We start from the raw sequence: 21,307 nt of genomic DNA on the forward strand, positions 1-21,307 counted from the left end.
TAATTCCACAGCATGTGGGGTATGTTTGTTTGGAATTTTTTTCCAGTAAGTCTTTAAATCTTTTAAAATGGATGAAAAATTTCAAGTTAACATTTCATTGAGTATAAAATCAGATGACTGTCAAAATGAGATATTTTCCCAGTATTTGCAAAAGAAAATCCAGCTGTTTGTTAATCTGTTTCCTTCCCTGGAAACTACAGCAGCACAGGATAAGATCACTGTGTGACAGGGACCTCATATTTCATTGGGCTTCATATTTAGCTTAGATTGTTAAACAAAGAACCTCAGGTACATTTTTGGTATTTAATTGTATCAGTGGAAGTTGGTTAAACTTGGACATTACAACTGATCACCATCCTCAGACAGCAAAGAAATCCTTTGTAAAGAAATCTTTCCAGTTTAATGTTTTGATAAGCAGGGAAACCGTTAACTGTCTCAATTATCAGCTTTTCACATAAATCCTCCATAGAATTCCATTCTTGGGGTGAAAATCTTACCTTCAGCAATAACTTGGTCTTCTGAGACCTTTTCCCCTCTACTTGACAATTAGCTTTTCCCTCTCCTAAAGCTGCTTTATGTTCTTAGTAACTCCTGTTCTTTTGCATTGGGAAAAAGAAAACACAACTTGATGTTCAGTGAAAACTGCTTTCTCTACATCTGTTTCAGAAGACTGTCAGTGTTCAGTATTCTACTTTGCTAATAATTGTCTTAAGACAAAATTCTTAGCTCTAAAACCAAAGTGAAAATAAACAAACAAGCATTTAGAGAGCATATGTATTAATAAATTATGTATTTTAAAGATAACCCAATATCTAATGTGGCCTCTGAAGAAGTTTTCAGGTAAATTATAAACCATTAATCTAAACATTGCTGCAGTGTGTCCCCAAACACCGTATTAACTGTTAGAAAAGGTAGACTGTCTGGTGCAAACCAGTGTCAATATAAAAACATACCAGTAATTTAGGAATATTCAATAAATAATTTTTAGTTTGCTAAAAACTTTAAGTTAATAAGAAAAAATACTTCTTAAATTAGCTCAGCTAAAACTGTAATGCATTTGTAAAATATGAGGCGTATTTGGTTTGCAATTTACATTCACGTGTAGATATTCACATTAACTTTCATTGACATCTGCATGCACATGTTATTGATAAGCAGCATCTTATGAAAAACTCCCATTAATTGTGGACAAAATCCAGTACTGCTCACCAGCTCGGTAATGCTAGGTCATTCTAATTACCTCCTCCAAACTTTATACTCCCCTCCGTGGCACTAGTAATCATGAGGACACTTTGAAATGCTGATGCAGCATTATACTGATTTATTGTGAAATATGCTATATTTAATGCTAATCATTCGAACAGCATATTGGATATTTGCTGAGGTTACCTTTAAAATAACATACTGTGATCAAGGAAGTTCCCCACACCTGAAGGCTTCATAAGCAGTCTTGTTACTAACACTGGAGAAAGTTACAAATAGTTCTTAAAAAAGTATAGCTATTGTGCCAGTTTTCTCAAAGCAATCTATCAATGAAAGTAGCTAATGACTACTTGTTCTTCCTAGTGAAGTTAAGGACCTTGGTACAGCCTAAGTGCAGGCAAAGGCTTCATACATGTCTCCATCCGTTTGACACATAAAAAAAGGTAAAATGCACTCCACCAGATTAAGGTCACAAAAATATTCCTGACTCTGAAAAAGGTTGAAAAAGTTTAGACTGTTTTACACACTGGAATTCTTTAGGGAAAGCATTGTCAGATGATGTGAAGAGATCAAAATCTCATAACCAAACTCAACATTGTGGCTAATAGCCAAGCTTTCGAAATGACAACTAACACACTGTAACATGATTCCCAAAATTGTCACTGTATAACAAAGGGCTTCCAGAAGGGAAACAGCATTTTATATGCATTTTTACTACAGCAATCTAAAATAATGTTCTTTAATATTTTTTTTCCTGTGATAATAGTCATGTGCATTGAATCAAAGGTCTGCTTTGCCCAGCAAATTATCTTCTCCCCCTCCCTGCAATTTGGCCTAAAGTAGATGCCTGGCAAGTAGATATCAGAAAACATATATCATTCTTGTCTCAGTGCTTTCCCAACAGTCATTTTCATTTAGAGCCTTTTCTGATTTGGAAATGTTTTCTGGGTTTGAATTTTGTGTTAATTACCTCACAGCTCTTAGGGCAAAGTTTATTTTATGCTAATCAGCACATGGTAACAGAGGCAGAAACTAATATTAATTTCAAATTTTATAGCTAATATTATGAATGCAACACATTTGTGGCCCATTCAATTTTGCAGCCAGCAGTGACTTTGTACAAAATGCAGCCCTCTCCAAAACAATGTCTTTTGGAAATTTCTAATGATTTATATGTTACAGTCTTCCTTTCTGTGGCAAGGGGAAGCTATTTTATGCAAAACCAGAACGAATTGATTTGTAAGAGAAAATTACTTTTATGTATAAAACTATGAGTAAGAATACTCAAAAAATGACTTTAATATTACTTACATACCTTTTTAGTGACCAGTGCTTTTTTCTGCTGCGTTATCTCTACTGCAACTCTAAGTCACCAATCAAGATTTCTTTTACTGCTATATATATAAGCTCTTCAGTAGCTTAATTTCATCTTATTTGAAGAAAAAAAGCCAAATTATTATATTTCACTTCAGTCTATTTGCCACAGATTTCCCCATGATAGAACATCAGATTTTCCTTAATTAGGAAAAGGTTCCCTTGTTAGTAGAGTCACTGACTGTTCAGCTTTAGCCAAGACCTAGCCACAGAGATCCTCAGAGACACATTTAAACTTCAAGCCTGAGCCATCATCTCTTATGTGACCAGAAGGGCAGATGTAATAACCAAAGCTTATTTGCTTACTTATAGAGCAAACTGTGCTCATATAGGGCATGTCTACCTAACCCCGGGGCTGGAAGCTCGCCCAAGTCATGAGCAGGAAGCAGCTGCATCACTCGTTAAATGTGTATCATAGAACACCAAAAGATACAGAAGTGTTTACATGGTGAACTACTGTGCATGTAGACTGGACCGCCTTTCAGTCAAATAAAAAGTGAAAGAGCGTTACAGAAGAACAAGCTACAAGGACAACCCTTCCACTCTCTATTTGAAAGAAGTTCAGTTTTAAAGCAAAGAGGAAAAAATGATTGACAAATCTGATTGAGTCTTCAGGCCATATATGGTCACTATGCATTCTGCTCTGTGGTGACTCTCTGCCTGCTCCGCAGCCTTGCGCTGGCCGTGACCCCACATTGGGCGCCACTCACGGCTGCTCTTTACTTTTCTCTGCCCCGGTCAGCTCCCGAACGCCTGGCTTGGGCGTCTCAGCTTTTCGTTGGGGCCGGGGCTCGCCGCAGTTCCCGGGCGCTTTTGCTGCCGCGCTCCGGGGTGGTCTGTTGGCTGCGCTTCGCCGTCGGCACGAGGGAAGAAACAAAGAGGCAGGGAAATCCGTCCGCGTGGCGGCTGGATGCTTTATTGGCTGCAAGAGCTGCGGTGGAAAAGCTGCAGCCGCTCCCAGCTTCGCACGGACGCAAATGGCCTCGAGCATGCCAAGGAGTGGGATGAAAGAGGGAAGGGACAGGGAAGACGGGGAGTCCTCCCGCCCAATGGGTACAGACATCGTGGTGATGACATGTACTACAGAGACCAATGGGAACACGGCAGGGGCGGAGACGGGACTTTGGGGTGAGTGGGACCGCGAGAACGGGGAGACAGGCACGGAAACCGCAGGAGTAGGGGAAAACCAGGGGGATGCACGAGGGTACAGAGAACTGGAAAACTAACAAAGAAAAAACCCATAATTTGAACCCAAACCCAGGATGCAACAAAGTACCTATATCTGAAATATTTCAAGGTAGTAAGCATACAAGAATTTATGTTGTGAATGATCTGTAAAAATACATGCTCAGTATAGAGAAAGATATTATCTCACCTCCTGCAGTGATCATATGCCTTATCTATCTACCTCTACATGGACAGATAGGTACACACAAGTATGTTTTATACATGCCAGATGCAGTCTTCAATGTTTGATTTACTTTTCTAGAGTTAACTGAACAAAGTACAAGAGAATTGGCTAAAAATTTTATTCCCATAAGAACATAAACTCAGTTCTCTTAAGACTGCTAACACTTTGCTCTCTATCCCATTAAAGCTGCAGCAAATGAGCTGCTTTTTGAAGGAAACTATGCCAGCAGCTAAAATAATCAAGGTCTACATGAAAGCGATAAACCAGAGGAGAATAAGACAGAAAGATATTACTACAATTCTGATATTTAGACCAACTGATCTTCTAAGAGTATCTTTTATGCTTGTATTTTCTTTGATCTACCAACAAGCTTTTTGTTTGTTCTTCCAGCTTAATGTGCTCTGTGCTAGATGAAGAGCTTTTACTTATGACTCATTTGTGGAAGCAACCCTTGAAAGCATATTTCCCAGACAGTCATCATCATTTTGATTGCATGCCAACAATGCTTCTTTATGCAAAAAAGGACTAAACTCACCAAACTCACAAGCATCACACACTTATCTCAAAGGTCATCTGGTTGAATAACATGACAGACTCTTTTTCAGTTACTGCTTTACAAAACTCTCACCTATGTGAATTAGAGTATAAGAATTACTTTGTATCTGAAAGTAAAATAAAAAAGTGGTTTCAAAAATTACTTAATTTATAATTGAGGAAGTTTTAATTCAAATATAGCTGCATTCCAATTAAGGACTCGGGTTTCAGCACTCTGGGTCTATCTGTATCAACAGGCTTTTGAACTGTACAACCACAATACATGGGTTACTCTGGAACACAGGAAAAAAGCACTCTGAAAACATCTAATGGATTATTCAGTTTCCTAATATTTCAGAGAAGTAAAGAAGCACATTCATGTCAATGTCATGACTTTTATGTTAACAGCTCTTCATCCTTGAAATAATCTTGCTAATTTCTTATTGGTAAACAAATCTGTACTTTTAAAAAAAACAAACAAACAAACAAAAAAAAAACTCCCACAAAAATTATTTCCCCATCCTCTGATTGAGGATGAGTAAACCAAACAAATAAACCTTGACAAACAGAACTGAGAAGTTGACATATAAAAAAAAAAAAAAAAACAAAAACAATGGAAAAACCAGTTACTAGAATCATCAGAATGGACAGAACTTCAAAACACAGAAGATGCAAGATGAAATAAAAGAAAAATAATTTAATTAATATTACTAACATATTACAGTAATGATAAACTATATCCTTTTAAATGATGTATCTATCCCAATTCCGAATGTTAATGTTTCCCATTCCAGGGAATACAGGTATTTTTCTTATTGAAGTTTTTCTTTTTTTAGCTGTTTTACTGATCAAACTTCCAAGAAGGCACCTAAACCCAGTGATTTTTAGAGATATAGATTACATTATAGTCTACTGCTTTCCCTTCATATCTAAATATAAGGCTACTATTTCAATCAAAACCAGCTATTTTGTTTTGTGCAATGTACTGAATGTGCAATATCCTATCTAGTAATAAGCCTTCTCCATTGAAACAATGAGTATGCATAAGAACAGTCATCTATAGAGATGCCCAGCTAACGGGCTCCCTGCTGTTCTTCATCTCCTTCAAGCCATAGGGTATATCTACAAAGGCAAGAAATATAGCTGGACACAGAGGACATAAATAAAGTTACCCCTAATCAGTGGAACAGTTCTCAAAAGGGCTTTTTAAACAACATGTGTTGAATAGCTGAGCTTTCAGGATAAAGTACACATGGGCCTCTACATGTAATTGGTAAAGAAGTAGACGGAATAGCTGCACTATTTTTTCACCGTTTATTATTTTGCACTATGTGTTGGACATTGGAATATATTCCTGAAAAGCCACGAAAAATATTAATGCATAATGTGATTTTTTAAAAAATTACTTATTTACTGGTATCAAAACAAACATTTCCAAAGTATATTTAGGATAGCAATGGAATAATCTCATTTAATCCATCTGACAGAACTTCAAGTGATTAAGCAGAAAATAGATCATTCTTTACAGGATCAAATACTGTCTCTTAAGCAACTACTGTCAAGGTTTAAAAGTAATTTGGCCCTCTGCTGGAAAAAAATATAATCTCTACTTCTAGCTGACACTACCTTCTTTGACATTTCCTCACTGCTTAGTAGAGAAGCAAATGATGTGTGTTGGCTCAATAATATCACAGCATGTGGGGACAAACAGATTGACCAGTTAAAAATAAAAGCAGATATGAAGGAAAAATAAAACCAAAACAACAAAACAGTTTGCCACAAAGCTTTAAAATGAAAACCTAATTCTTCCTATTAATTTGTCTAGAAATCAAATCCCAAGTTTTCTACAGCAGACACTTAAGTGTTCTTCCACCTCCAGTCTCAAATAAAAAACCCCAAAAACAAAATCCCCAAAGCTGAGCACCCTCAAAAAATAGCATCATGTGATGCAGAACAACCATTTTTCTCCACAGATAAGACTGCTATCAGAAAGAATTTTAAACAATTTTGTGATGATCAGAAGAGATGCATTTTTCATTTATGTAAATATTTATACAGAATCCTTCAAAAGTACTCTGCTGCTTTCAAGTGTAACAGACCACTAGCAGTAAATAAAAAGCTCTACATAACTAGCCCTATAAAAAGAAATTGATCAAGAAAAAGTAATAAAGCATTTCCTAAAATGCTGCATCCTACCCAGTCCAAGATCTTCATATTTGAAATTAAAGCTGATTCTTCCTTCAAGGTCACTAACTCTGCCCCTTTACTTAAAATAATAGTAAAAAAATGGTTCAACATCTGTATCAACTTATAAATACACCAAAATCACAGGAGGTAAATTCATTAAGAATACTCAGCCTATCTCTTTCTTAAAGGATTTAATCTGATCTCAGTTCATTGTACCACAGGTTGTACAGGAGGAAGATTGTGTAATTGTTTTTGATAACTCACAGGTAGAGATGAATTTAGGAAAAGAGGTAGGAACTTAATACTACATTCAAAAACAACCAAAACTAGACTTAACACAGATTTGTTATGACACTGATTGTTACAGACCCCTCAAAACACTACAGGGATTACTCTTCTGATCTTGATCAGACATTGCCCCAAGTGATGATGTCCTGAGGTCATAAAAGCCCTCTAGCAGCAGCACACTCTGCTTCTGAGTGCAAGAGTGCCTGTCTCCCTCCAACAATCCCTATTCAGTATCTAATGAAAACTGAAGGCAAACTGGAAGCTAATAAAAGATATAACCTCCCTAAATCAATCCCTTGGTAATAAACACAGCAACTGATATAAATTTACTTTTATATTCAATCTTACAGTAGGTGTGTGTTCAAAATTCATTTACAAAGGACATAAAGCCTTAATGTGGACAGCAATTTCCAATTGTGTTGTTTTGCATGGAGACTGTTAAAAGCTGTTAAGAAGAGCAGTGTCTTTATGAAAGACAATGAAGTACTTTTTTTAAATTACTGTTGATGGCATACAGCCACTTATTTTTAACCCTGGCTGCAAAACCCCAAAACAATAAACTAAAAATAGCCTATCATGAACTACTTTTGTACCTTTGTTTAGTCTTTCAGAACAATGACTCATTCTCCATCTAAACATTCATTTTCTGCTCTTCTTGTCTCCTGTTATCCATTACAATATAACAAAATTATCTTTAAAGGTATAGTAACTCTTCCAACTTCATTTTCTAATAATTTTAATAACTTCAAAAATATGTTTCATAAACACAATTACGCCCATTCAATGAAAACACTGGGAACTATAGCCAACTGAAACAGAAGCCTTTACTCCAATTGGGTTTTCCCTCTTGTGAAAGATAACTAAATGTTCTGAGCAAGAGACATCTGATCCACTGAGAAAACCTACTTGTGTATTTCAGCACTGGCAATATTGTGGGTGGTCATAATAGCTTCCTGGAACACATTTAAAGTAAACATCAAACACTTAAAAAGAAAACTTCTTCATTAAAAAGAAATTATAACACCTAAGTACTTACTGTTACTTCCTGGCAGTAGGATCTATGTTCTCAACGAAAGCATGAAGCTATAGTTTGAAGTTATTGCCTGTTAAGAAGTCAAAACAACAGAAATATATTAATTTAATATCGAATAAACTTTGAATTGCAAAAGCTAATAAGAATATTTTCTTATACTATAAATAAGAAATATACCCACAATAAGGTCTATGTCTCTCCCCTCCCCACACATAAGGTCTATGTCTCCCCTTAGTCTGTGAACTAAGAATCACAGACTTAGAACAAGTGGAATTTATGCCTTTATAGAGACACTGTCACAGAATAAGCTAAAAAATTCTGCCTTGAGATCACAGAAAAAAATTCAGAACATGCACAAACAAAAACCTAATGGAAAAATAAGCTCTAATATGTTCTAATACTCCAGCAGCAGACACAAATTACTGAAATATGGACACTTTCACATACAGCTGGCAAAATAAATAGGATCAGATACTAAAGACACGCATTAGATATAATTCTGCTGACTTTGTAATACATTGAAACTGAGATAATGGTATCTCCAGATTATCACTTATTCCACTGGATTTATCAAATGTATCAGATCTGAGAAAAATTTAAATTTGATCACATTGCCAATGCTCATTCTCGTATATCAGCTACAGCAAGTGATTAAATAGCACAACAATAGTTTCCTACACTGATATATCCTAATTTTGACATAAAAAAGGGGTTTGCATTAGAATAAACAGAAAGCCAAATCGAAAAGCATTTTTCTTATGATTTGTTCAATCTTACAGGTAATCCTACTTGTATTTTGCCTTCCATATATAGAAATACCAATTTCTAGCAAATGAAATAAAACATCCATTTTATTACATATTGACAATGTGAGGTCTTTGGGACTCATGAAAATAGTTAAGTCCACAGTTGCTTTCTAAATTAGAATTCTCTCTCATTTCTTTATGTGATGCCTCACGTGCCACAGTAGAATGATTAAACCTGTCCGTGTGCCCTTAGCTCTTGAGATCCTACAACTGTAGAAGCAGTATGAAGGTAAAAGGTTGTCTCTCCAGATTATAATGCTACTTCAAAGTATATATGTATTTTCACTCATAAAAAACATCTTTGTTTCAAGTAGTGTGCCATTTTCCTCCTTCTCCATAGGCAATTCTATTATTCTTTAAGTACAATTTTGTTTTGTTTTAAATCCTACTAGCATTTTATATATTTCTATTATATAAAAGCTGAGTTTTAATACTAACGATGAGACACAGAGATCCTGCAACAGAAATCTTATCTGCAGGTTTATCAAGAAAGTTTTTAAGGTAGAATTGCAGGTTTCATTTCATGTGACCTCCAGACCAAAATGGAGAAAAAGTAAATTATACCAGGATACCTTCAGATTAAAGATAGCAAGTTTAGAGCAGCAGAACTTTGGGCAAGTGTTGGCAAAGTTGCATGATAAGATTAAATAAAATTCATAAATTGCTAACAATTAAGCAATGAAATAAAACCCTTCTACTTTCTTATGGTTTTCATTACAAGAAAAGCTAGAAACAAATTAAAAAGTGAAAGCACATTTTATTCATTTTAAATGCTAATACTATGCAAAATTAGTCTTCTTAAACATAGGAGACATGATATCATCTTTTATTTTTGTACAGGTTGAAAAACATATAATATGTAACAAGTCACATCATACATGTTTTTTTCCAATATTACTCAGTAGTATTCATTCACATCATAAAACTTGGAAAATTTAAGGATTTTATTGCTTCCAGATTTGTTAGGCCATTAAAACAGGGGATGTTCTAGAACATGCTGATATGCCAGAATGCAAAATAAACAGTTTCTGTCTCAAAGCTTAGTGGTTCTCTTTGTTTGCTTTTAATATTCTCACTTAACAGAGTTAACTACTGTTGTGAGTGAAGAACCAGATTTAATTCCATGTGTGAGTTAAGGAAGGATAGCCTTAGTTCTCCATGGTATTAGCAATACCTGCAACAGAATTCTTTGGTTTCTCTCATTTCCTACTTCCATTGTTCCAAATATTAATTAAAATAATAAATAAAAGATATCATCTTGTGACTGTCTCCATGTGGAAGAATGTCAGAGATCACATAGCTACAGAATCCAAACTAGATAGCACCGCAGAACTTTTAGCCCTGGCTCAGTGAAAGCCAAGGGAGAGATAAACTCAAGGCAAGAGCAGAAGTGAAGACATCATGTCTGGTTACTCTGACTCTCTAATGCTGACCACTTTGATGAAGAAAGGGGCAATAAAGACTTTACCAGCAAAAGAGGTAACAAAGCACATTACTAGCATAAGGAGAACAATCAGAAGATTGTGTTTCTAAAGAGGACTGAAACAAAAGGGTCAAATTAGAAAATTTTTTTATGTATGTAGTGACCTATAAATACTAGTAAACTGTGTAATAAACTGGCTTTGCTAGCATAAGTGAAGTCCATGTCAAACAATCGTTGCAAATAGTGCCCCGTGTGAGGAACAAAGACTCACTTATCCGGCTGCCCAGCAAGGAGCCCCATGGAACCAAAATGCTGCTGAAAGGAAGCAGGAAACTGGCTGGCATCAATCCCTTCTAGTATTTGGAGGTGAGCCATGGGGAAATAAGACAAGAATATGTCCTCAGAAGAGGACATATGTCCTCATGTTTTTAAACTTATGTCTAAACTCCTAGAGAAGCACAGAAAAAGGGTTGCTTCTCATTCTCTTAAGCTGATTTTGCGCTGGGTACAATTGCACATTAAAAGGTTAAATGCCAGCACATCTTTCACTGTGGTGCTGAGAAAGAATCATCTCCTGCTGTCCTGCCCCTCCAGCAAAAGCAAAGGACTCTGCAAAAATATCTTTTTCTGTCTATGAACAACAAGAGATAAAATTGCAGTGAGAAGGATTGAAACCCAGCAAGAGCAGATTCTTATGGACTTCAGGCTGCAGGCAGAGAGCAGAGCTAGAACTTTGCTACAACAACAAGGGACCCTTTTTGCAAACCAGAATGTGACAAAAAGTGAAATACCAACACAACTGAGAAAATTAGGCCAGTAGTGTTCGCTTGACAAAAAATAACAGAGCCATGAGTACTGGAAAGGTGTTACTGTAGTGTTGATGTCATTTAAAAATACTACAGTAATTTCTTCACATTAAAGTAATTTTTTATTATGGGCTAAAATATATTTTTTTTTCCTAAATGAAAGAAACCTCGAGATTAAAAGCTCCTGCAAGTAGCTGCAACTAGAACACTAGATAACGAGGCAAGATTCCAAAACACGGGTCCTAAGAACAGATCGATTCTCAGTCTAGCATGCAGTACTGCAGGCAGTGGTGGAGCTCCCCATGTCCACAGTTAGCCCCAAGGCCAGTGTTAGTCCCCTGAGCTTGGGCCCCCCACCCCAGCTCGTCACAGTTCTCCCATCTCCTCCCAAGCTGGAGCAGCAGCCTGTCCCAAGCCCCTGTGTGGTGCACCCCCCACCATGTTGCTGCTATCTCACACACAAAATTTAGCCAATTTCCTCCAAAACAACAGAAAATAATGTTTCACCAAGTAAGAAAAGCAAACCAAACTATGGGAGATTACAGGACGAACTGTAAGAATTTACTCTCATTTTTAAAATCCATGTCCTACAAAATAATTGCTTTTTACTACTAATGACAACATAACCTGTGCAACAGAGACTGCGTGACTACTGGAGATCTGTCTGCTTTAAAGAAAGAAGAGATCAGGTATCAGCAATTAATTATTAGCACATCCAGTCAAGGAATGAGCTACATTTAATTCTTTTTGAACAGTTATATCACAAATTGCTCACATGCCACATAATGTGGAATGCCAAGTACAACATAAGACCTGCAACATGCTGCTACAGATGCAGCAAGTAGCTATTTATTGGCAAGGGAAATGGAAATTATGCATTGCTCTAATAGACAGGTACATATATTTGTAAGAGACTGCAACAATGTTTATTCTAATTAAATGGCCAGATTATTTCCAGGATAGAACCCAACATAAAGAAAGAAGTTAAAGTGAAAAGACTGAACATACCTATGAGATTTGGGCAAACTGAATAGGAAAATGATTGACACTCCTCACTGTCCCTTGCTCACAAGGGAAGAATAGCCTCCCGGAGTTGAGAGGGGACTTTCAAAAGAACCTCATCCTGACTATCGATTTTTACATTTTATTAGCCTTTTAACTAATTTACCCATTTGGAATCTAATTTAAAAGTATTCTCATTTTATATTAATTTAACAGGCTTGGAATTAAACTAATCCCACAACAACCATATGAACAGCAAGACTTTTCTCACCCAGGGAAGATGTACATCTTCAGATTACAGCAAGAGCACATTGAGAAACAGTCTACCTGCCAAGTACACCTTCCACTTTAGCATATATGTAGTAATGTTGCAGCATATGTCACAGTTGAGACAGCCAAAATACACAGAGTATCACCACACAATTTCAGAAGGCTTTAAGCATTTGCCCATGCAGAGTAACACCATACCACATCAGAAGGCTTAAGGCATCTGCCCATACAGCATAGCACTACATCACTTAAGAAGGCTGCAAGCATCTGCTCTACTTGTTCTTCAGCCCAACCTTTTATACCCTCATGTTCATGCACTGCACCTGTGTGCCCTCTGTTCCCTTTGGTGGCTGGTCAGTGCCCCTGGGCACTCCATGGCTCATTGCTGTCAGTGCTGCTCACCTGCTTTCCACAGCTGTGCCCATTGGGGATGAGGCTGGGCTGCAGCCCCACTCCCAGTCGCCACAAACTGTGCACCTACACAATAGTGCTACAAAACCCCTTGGTTTGAGCTCCCTGTGCTAGGTAGAGCCAGCACAAGAGAAACTGGAGCAGGAAGAAGTGTCTGCCAGTGATTGGTAATTAAAAAGGACTGACAGGGCTCAAGATACCAAGTGCACGCAGCATTCTGCTCTGACAAGCTTGAAACACACTGTAAAAGACAAGAATTACCACAGGATAATCAGTTCCTTTCTTCATGTCTGCTGCTGGTGGGAGCTTGCTAGCCCAGCACCTTTTCACCAGCAACCTATTTAACATGTGAGAATAACTTGCTATAAAAACACACAAAATCAAGCATAAGTACATTCATATCAATTCAAAGTTGTTAATCAATGGTATATTAATTTACATTTAGTTTGAAGATATATTTAATACTGTTGGGAGATCCCTTTCCATAACAATTGTATGAGCACACTTAAGAACAAAAGCAGAAAAAAAAACTGCTTTAAGGAACATTTAAGGATGAACTATATCTAAAAAGCAGTAATAAAAGCAGATAAGAGTCATGGAAAGAGTTCTATAGAAATCAGTTTTTATATACTGAATCATAAAGAGGTGAAACTTTTTTATTATTCATAGGCAATTTATCACATTTATATCAGCAACAGTACATTACTATGTGATAGGACACTGAAAGGAAAACTTCACTCTTATTTCTGACTCAATACAAGCCTTGTGCTTCAATCATATTTTACATCTACTCATTTAATAGTAGTCCCTCAGTCACAGTTCATTCACAAAAGCTCAAAGACAGGGACAGCAAGAACCTGAAATTACTGGGTAAACACTTGTGTATTTCTGAAAATATACACACTGGTAAATGGGAAATAAAACTAAGCAAACAAAACCAAGTAAACTGGACAGAAACCCATACATTTTTGAAGCAAACAATTAACTAGAAAAAGGCTTGGAACAGCAAGAACATCTCTTGTACAACACAGTAAACTGCAGAGAAGTGCAGTCCTGAAGGTTTTTCAGTCCCAAATCATATATTAGCACAAAAATCTCAGTACAGAACTGTACCTGACCTAACAAATCCTGCACTTCAGGGACAAAGCTTAATATTACTGCATGCCCATCACGTCACTAAGACATATGTGTTATCATTGTGCACTATCATCCTATCATGCTGCACTGCACAGAATCATCAAGATGCAGGAACTGAAACCAGCAGTGGCACACATACCCACACTACCTTCCACTGATGGTATCAATATTATCACCCTGTGTTGGGGTGTTCTTTTTTTTGAGTGTTCTGTTTGGGGTCTTCATTTTTTGGAGGGAGGACAGCTTGTCTTTGGTTGATTTTTTTTTTTTTTTTTTTAATGTGGTACAAATGCAGTTCAGTCCTAAAGTAAGGAGTCATTAAAATGCCTGTGGTGGGTTGACACTGGCTTGATGCCAGGTGCCCACCAAAGCTGCTCAGGAGAAAAAAATAGAATGAAAGTCTCATGGGATGAGATAAAGTCACATATTGTCTCTCTCACTGCTTCCTCCTTAGGGGGGAAGACTCCTCACACTCCTCCCCACCTCCATTTTGGGATTCCTCTCATGGGAGAAATCCTCCATGAACTACTCTAACCTGAATTCTCCTCACAGGCTACAGTTCTTCAGGAACTGCTCCAGTATAGGTCTCTTCCATTGAGTGCAGTCCTTCAGGAAGAAGGGTCCAACATAAGTCCCCAGCCTGCCAGCAGCCTGCTCCAGTGGGGGTTCCTTCCATAGGTGCAAAGGTTTGCAAAGAGCCTGCTCCAGCATGGGTTTTCATGAGTAGCAGACTCCTTCAGGCATCCCCCTATTCTGGACCCCACACCCCCAAGTGGTTCCACTGCAGGTTACAAGTGGATCTCTGCTCCACCCTTTAACCGTCATGGGCTACAGGGGCACAGCTGTCTCACCATGGTCTTGACTACAGGTTGCAGGGGAATCTCTGCTGTGTACCTGGAGCACCTCCCATCCCTTCTTCTGCACAGCTGTTTCTTGCTTATATTCTCACTCCTCTCTCAGCAGATCCACCTTGGAGCTGATTACAGCCAATGAGCTGTATCTCATTGGCTCTATGAGATACAGGTGAAGCTTCTGGCACCTTCTCACAGATACCAACCCTGTAGCCCTCTCCCTTGCCCCACTTTAAAAAAAAAAAAAAAAAAAAAAAAAAAAAAAAAAAAAAAAAACAGCCTACCACTACTAAAAGAAAGTTTTAAAGTATTGATGATTAAATAATACTTCTGAAAACCAGAATATTTCCACTGTATAGGTTAGAGATCCATAGTGTGCCATTTAAAATACAGTTATAAGAAGCAGTGGTACAGTTAGCAATAATTAGTGGAAAATAGGAGTCAGAAGAAGAAAGTTCATATTTTAAAAGCATCAGAAAAGATCTCTTTCACTTTTTTTCTATCTGACATTTACAGAAGTGTTCCTATGTCTTTGGAAAGTTGATTTTTCTTTGTAAAGACAAGATTTCTCACAGGAAGACTAATTGGTGTGATCCAGCCTTCTGTGTCTATTGTTTTTAATAACTTCCAAAGTCATAGACATAACTATGAATTTGTATTTAATTTCATCACTTAAGATGCCTTAAAAAAATCCAGTTTACAGTTAGCTTTCTAATTTACACTGTCTCAGGTTTTTTCCCCACACTTCAGCCTTTCTCCCACCAGGCAAGTATTTGTTGGCCAGGTGGCTTTTACCAGACTGAGACATTCACTTATTCTGAAGTTTCCATATGAATACCTGCAGTTGGAAATTCTGCCCACCAAAACTGTCACTTCCTTTTGAAAATACTAACTTCTTGCAAACTTTCAAACAGATTTCTTTGCTTAGGCCTAACTATGTCATAAACCAGTCTAACATTTCATACATAAGTGAATTTCAAGTGAGTCACAGGAGAAAGCATGATTTGGTAATTCTTTTCAGCAAGTACAACTGGTTTGCTAGTAATTAGAAGACCTTTAGAAGGGAACTGGCAAATGTCACTCTTTTTCTTCTCACCTTATCAAACTCTCATTGAAAGATACATAATAAGAGCAGAATGAGGTAAGACAAGAAGATGAGATGTGGAAAAATGGGAGTAGAAGGGAAATTACACAGATGGAATTGGAAGGAGAGACAGAAGCAGAAATGAACAGTAATAAGAGAAAATGCTCAAGGAGAAAAACATCAAAATGTAGAAATACTAAAAAATATAGGATAATGAAAGAATTAAGCAACAAGAGGAAAATGGACTAGAGTAGATTTCAGCTGGAAAAAAGGGTGAATGTTACAAAGCACAGCTCAATGCAGTGCAAGAGTAAAAGAAAGCATGGTAAGAATAATAGTTGAACAATCAAGCAACGGCAGCAAGGCCCCTCATGCTTCATCTATTCATAAAGACTCAGAGCTTACTAATCTGGGAGAGGGAGCTGTTCCATAGAGCTGCCCAGCAGGGGAAAGACTCTCCTCACATCACTCATTCACAGCTATGTTCATTATTTTAAGAACACTGCACAGGGTAGCCCAGCACAGGTTGCAGAAACATGGACTTTAGGTTCTGTAAGTCAGCCAGCAGCCCATCTGCCTGTGCTGCTTCTCATTTACAGCTACTTTGCTATCCAAAAACATTTGTTGGCTTAACAGAACAAGCTTGCAAACAGTTACTACACTATGGCAGAAAGCACAACTTTAGAGCACCTCACCTTTCTCCCAACATTGACTTCCCCTCTTTGTCATGTCCAACATTTCAGTGCAAATCTGCATCACCTGCCTCAGACTGCACAAAGCCAAGAATGTGTTCAGAGTGTTCCTATCCTGAGCCATTTGTACTTGGCATGCCTTACTTGCCAGCATATTTTTTTTGTCAAGATCTTCTGCAGTTTGGAAAAGCAATATCTTCCCCTCTTACAGGACTGTTAGGGAGAGACAGGGTAAAATGAGGGAGGATGCAAACACCCCCTCTAAGATTCTCCAGATTTTATATTACTGAGCTTAATAAAGCACTTGGATTTATCAGCCAGGCCCACACCTACCTACCTCCAGAATCATCGAGATTCTCTTTGGTCTTCTTCTCCACACCTTGGAAGTATTTTGCTGCACACAGGACATCTTTTGCTAGGCCACAAGGCGTGTAGCCCTGGTGCTTTTAGCTGAATTTACAGGAGGGAGCATGAAGGCTTATTGAGGGTTTGGAGTTTTTTTCCCCCACTGGTCACAAACACCTTTTCTTACAGTTCTTCAATGAGCAGAACCTGGTGCATATGTCTTCCAATTCCTTTTCTAAATTTCTCACTTTTCTTCTCTGCTCCTTGAGAGTCTCCTCCGTTTTGCAGCTGTCTCCACAGAACATCAATGATGTGTAACTATCTGCCTGTTTTCCTAAGGAAGGCTACTACTTTGCTTCATTTGTTTTCAGAATGTAGTAGACCTCATCTGAAAAAATAAAACAAAACCCCAAGCTCTCCACAGGAGCCCGGACCTCCTGCTCCTCCACCTAAGAGTAAACCCCAAAAATGACCTGCTGGCCTCAGGGCTTTCCTGAGCTGTGCTGGGAACTGCCCTTCCCAGGTGTGCTCAATCAGCCCTGCTTAGCCCCTACTATTCTCTCTCCCTCCCTCTCACTCCTGTGCCTTGCATTTGCTCCAAACTCACCAACTTGTGCCTTTGATCTCTCGTCCCTTGGCTCTGCTCAGGTGAAACCCTTCTGAGGTTTCCTGCACAAAAAAAAAAAAAAAAAAAAAAAAAAAAAAGAAAGCACCCCACAAATAAATAAAAGTGAGACTTTATGCTAGATTTGCTTTGCAAGGGCTTAATACTGAAAAGTTGTTGTTAGTAGTGCAATAAGCATTTTAGTATTGTGAGCCTGTTTTCTATAGAAAAGCAGTTCTAATCTTTTGGGAGAGGTACTCTTATGGAAATCAGCTGCAGAGTGCAACCAGCAGCAGCTGCAGAGATTGCTTCTGCAGTTACCAGGATGTTATGAGACAATGATTCAATGATTTTTCCTCGGATGTTGCATTGACTCTAAATTTTGAACAGTGATCTGGAACAGCCTTTTTGTCCAAACTTCTATTTTTTTCTCCTTTTTTTCCTCTCACATATTTTAGTTACTTTCTAAATTCTATTTTCTTCATGCTTTTCCTAGTAGGCTTTTTTTTTCCCTACATGTATTACTGAATATCAAATTATTTATAAAATAAAAAAAAACCAATAAAAGTATATTTATTAAATCCTTACTCTATTCATTATTCTTTTAGTATTAGCAACCCTTTTTTTCACCTGAGTATTTACACTGTCAAGTTCTTTTATGTTGTTATATAGCAGACAAGAATGTAATAGCAGCAGAAGTGTAATAATAAGCAGTTGTGTGCTATTGCTTTTCTGCAGTTATTTAACACAATTATTACCAAAGTAATAACATTAATGTCTATCTCCAGATGCTTTGCTGAGAAAATTGAGCCAATAATAAGAAGCATGGCTTACAATTAAACAAAGTGAAAATTTATTGTCAGGAAAGAATTGCAATAATAAGAGGGAAAGTTGCATCATTACTCATCATATTAATTTCCTTTGCTTTGGATGTAGGAAGGCTGTGGTTCAGATGTTACTGGAGCTACCAGTATGGGAATTAGGAAAAGCTTGATGCATAGACAACACTAAGGAAGTGCATTCAATGACATGGAAACTTCTTATGATGATGCTTATGATGTAGGCTTTGACTTATTTTAGATAAGTCATACACTTAGATCCCTCCACGAATGCATCTTTCTTCATCTACACATACTTCATGCTTGTAAGATAAAGAAACAGACTGACTTCTATTTGTATTTTCCCAAAATAAAATTCTATTTTGCAAACTTATCAAACCTTTGAAATTTTAGTTCTATACCATTAGGAAAACAAAGTTAAAAAAAAAACCTGAAGCTTTGCTTCCCTGTCACTGTCACTTATGCAACTGCGTTTAACTTTCCTTTTCCTGAAGTATTCAGAGAAATTGGATTCGTACCTTCTCCTCTCTCAGAGGTCTGAAATAAAACAAAAAATATTTTCTACAAATTTATTGGGTTCAGAATTTTTCCTGGATTCTTGATGAGAAGAACTACAATTGCAAATGTCAGTAGAATACAGAAAATCAGTGTAAATAGTTATATGTTTTGTAAAGTAGTTGCCTTGTCTTACTGATCAAACAATTCTGAGTATTCAGGGGAAGCTTTTTTCCTTTTGTACATAACAGTGGTATCAAGGAAAGACATTTAAAAAATATGTGCTGAAAATATTTATGATGAACACAGAAATATGTTTGAACAAAATAAAAAGGAGGAAAAGATAATTCTAACCGACTCTCAATAACATGATGCTTACACATGTACCTGCTACCAGTTCTGCTTTTCTGTCATTTTGTGACCAGACCACAGCTTTAGCGTGCTGCATCAAAACATTACTAGACAGAGATTTAAATTGGTCATCACATAATCTACTTTTATTCTTTTGATCATGTCCAGCTCTGCTTACTTGACTACATTATGCATCTTCTAGGAAATTAATCTTCCATAAAAGTAATAATTTTGCTTTAAAATAACAGTATCTAGTTTGTGTATTAGAGAGAGACTGAAGAGAGAGGAAATGGAAAAAAATACTTGGGTAAGCAAGTGAACAATTCATGAAGTGACTATTGTAATGAGAAAGCTTCAAGACATATGCACAGTTTTAGTAAATAAAAATATGTCAAAGATGTTAGCTCTAACACCTGAACTTTAGAAAAGTACTGTGCAATTTTTGTCCATTTAACATGATTTGAAATTATATTGTATGCTTTAGAGGTGCTTTGGAGGTAATTAGTGAAGTAAGTAATGCAAAGGCAATTTTCCTAAATGCTGTATTTGCATTTATCCAAAGCATAAACAATTCTTTCTAAATTCTGCAAATAAAACTGCCTTTGACAAAGGCTTTTCTGCAAATGTATTTTTTCAAACTCAAAAGAATTTCTTATCATAAACTAAGAATTTCTAAGAATTTCTTTCGCTCTCTCAATTTTTCCCCTCACATTTTTCCTTCTCTAATTTCTACAAACATATTAGCAAATCTTGGAAGAGAAGCATGAATTATTATTGCCACTGTCTTTTACTAGGGAAAATATTTATTAAGTTTTAGAAGTTTTATTTTATAAAAAGAAATATGTATGAAATACAGTCTCTATCTTTTGTTGTATGTTTTCTGGAGTAATTCTTGGCTGAGTTTCATTGTATGAATTCCTCCTCTAAACCAGATGGCACTATTTTACTTCACACTCATAACCTTTTGAATTTAGCAGCTTTATTCAAGGCATTCTTATTTGGCATACTTAGAAAATATGAAAAGCTAGATCAAATGCATTCTACTCCTTTATTTTTAAATGCCTTAATTATTAACTTGAAAGCAACTTTTATGTTCAAAGACTGAACGTTTTTAAGGAGTGTTTCTAGTGAACATCAGATTCTTAAAAACAGAGGTCATGTCTGGAGAGTAATTCAATTTAGGTGTCTAATCCTGGACTCAGTCATAAGACGTCAACCGACTGCTTCCACATCAGTAGGTTAGGAGGTACCTGCCCCATCAGTTTTATCAAAGAACAGAAAGGATTCTTGTAAGCTAAAAAAATTGTTTGGCTGCACATTATATACACTGAATGCTCAGAAGCATGGGATTTTATCAAGATGCAGCAGCAGTGGATTAATTCAGCAAAAGGCAGGTTACACCTCCTCACTGTATCCTTTCTGAAATATACTAATTAGTGGTTTCACTGTCCTCCTTGAGTGTTACACTAAAACGAACTGTGTGCACCTCTTGTCAGGTGCACCCCAAAAGGTGTCCTTACCAGGTTTCATACATAATAATGGCTATTTAATCTCATGGCTCGACTGTGGCTACACGTCTTCAGGAGATTTAGCCTGGGAATCCTCAGGGATTAGGGAATCTGACATATGAATGCTGTGCAAGTATGGTCACTAGTGCAGGTTTAGAACCTTGCTAAAAAGCATTGTGTTTGTGCTCACTGAATTTCTTCTTTAGGAATATATCAAATTATTACACAGTTTCCAGGCAAATCTTTAAAATATCCAAATCTTTCAAATTAATCATAGTAAGCCGAGTCCAGGTATGTTTTTTTCCTTTTGAATGTGAAAGACCTACTTAGGTATCAAGAAGGCAGATTTATGATCAGGTGTTTTGAGCAACATCATCTAACAGAAGATGATCTTTAAAAGGTCTCTTCCAACCAAACCAACCTTTCAACTCAGGCCATTCTATGAGTCTGTGGTATAAAAAAATGGTAATTCTCCTAAACTTCCTGAGTGTGAAAACGGAGAAGAAAGAAATTCTATATTCTACCAGTGCTTTTCTTAAAAAAATACTGCCATGCTTTAAAAATTACTATCCCTCACTGTCCAAATTGACTGGTGGGCAGACCATTAAAAAAAAACAAAACAACTCCAGAAACATCTAAATCAAGGTGAGTCC

The 21,307-nt window shown here is 37.0% G+C and overlaps 1 long non-coding RNA gene across 1 annotated transcript in view; it reads right to left on the bottom strand.

The window, feature by feature from the left end:
• Window positions 1-17,346, bottom strand: part of LOC137472181 (uncharacterized) — a 285,092-nt gene extending 267,746 nt beyond the window's left edge. Inside the window, exons 1-2 of the long non-coding RNA XR_010998051.1 lie at window positions 16,850-17,346; window positions 8,034-8,100 (exon numbers count right to left, since the gene is read on the bottom strand). This is a non-coding gene — a long non-coding RNA (uncharacterized lncRNA). The remainder of the gene's footprint in view (window positions 1-8,033; window positions 8,101-16,849) is intronic.
• Between the last annotated feature and the right edge of the window lie 3,961 nt (window positions 17,347-21,307).

This window comes from Anomalospiza imberbis, chromosome 4, assembly GCF_031753505.1.
Source record: "Anomalospiza imberbis isolate Cuckoo-Finch-1a 21T00152 chromosome 4, ASM3175350v1, whole genome shotgun sequence".
NCBI lineage: Eukaryota > Metazoa > Chordata > Aves > Passeriformes > Viduidae > Anomalospiza > Anomalospiza imberbis.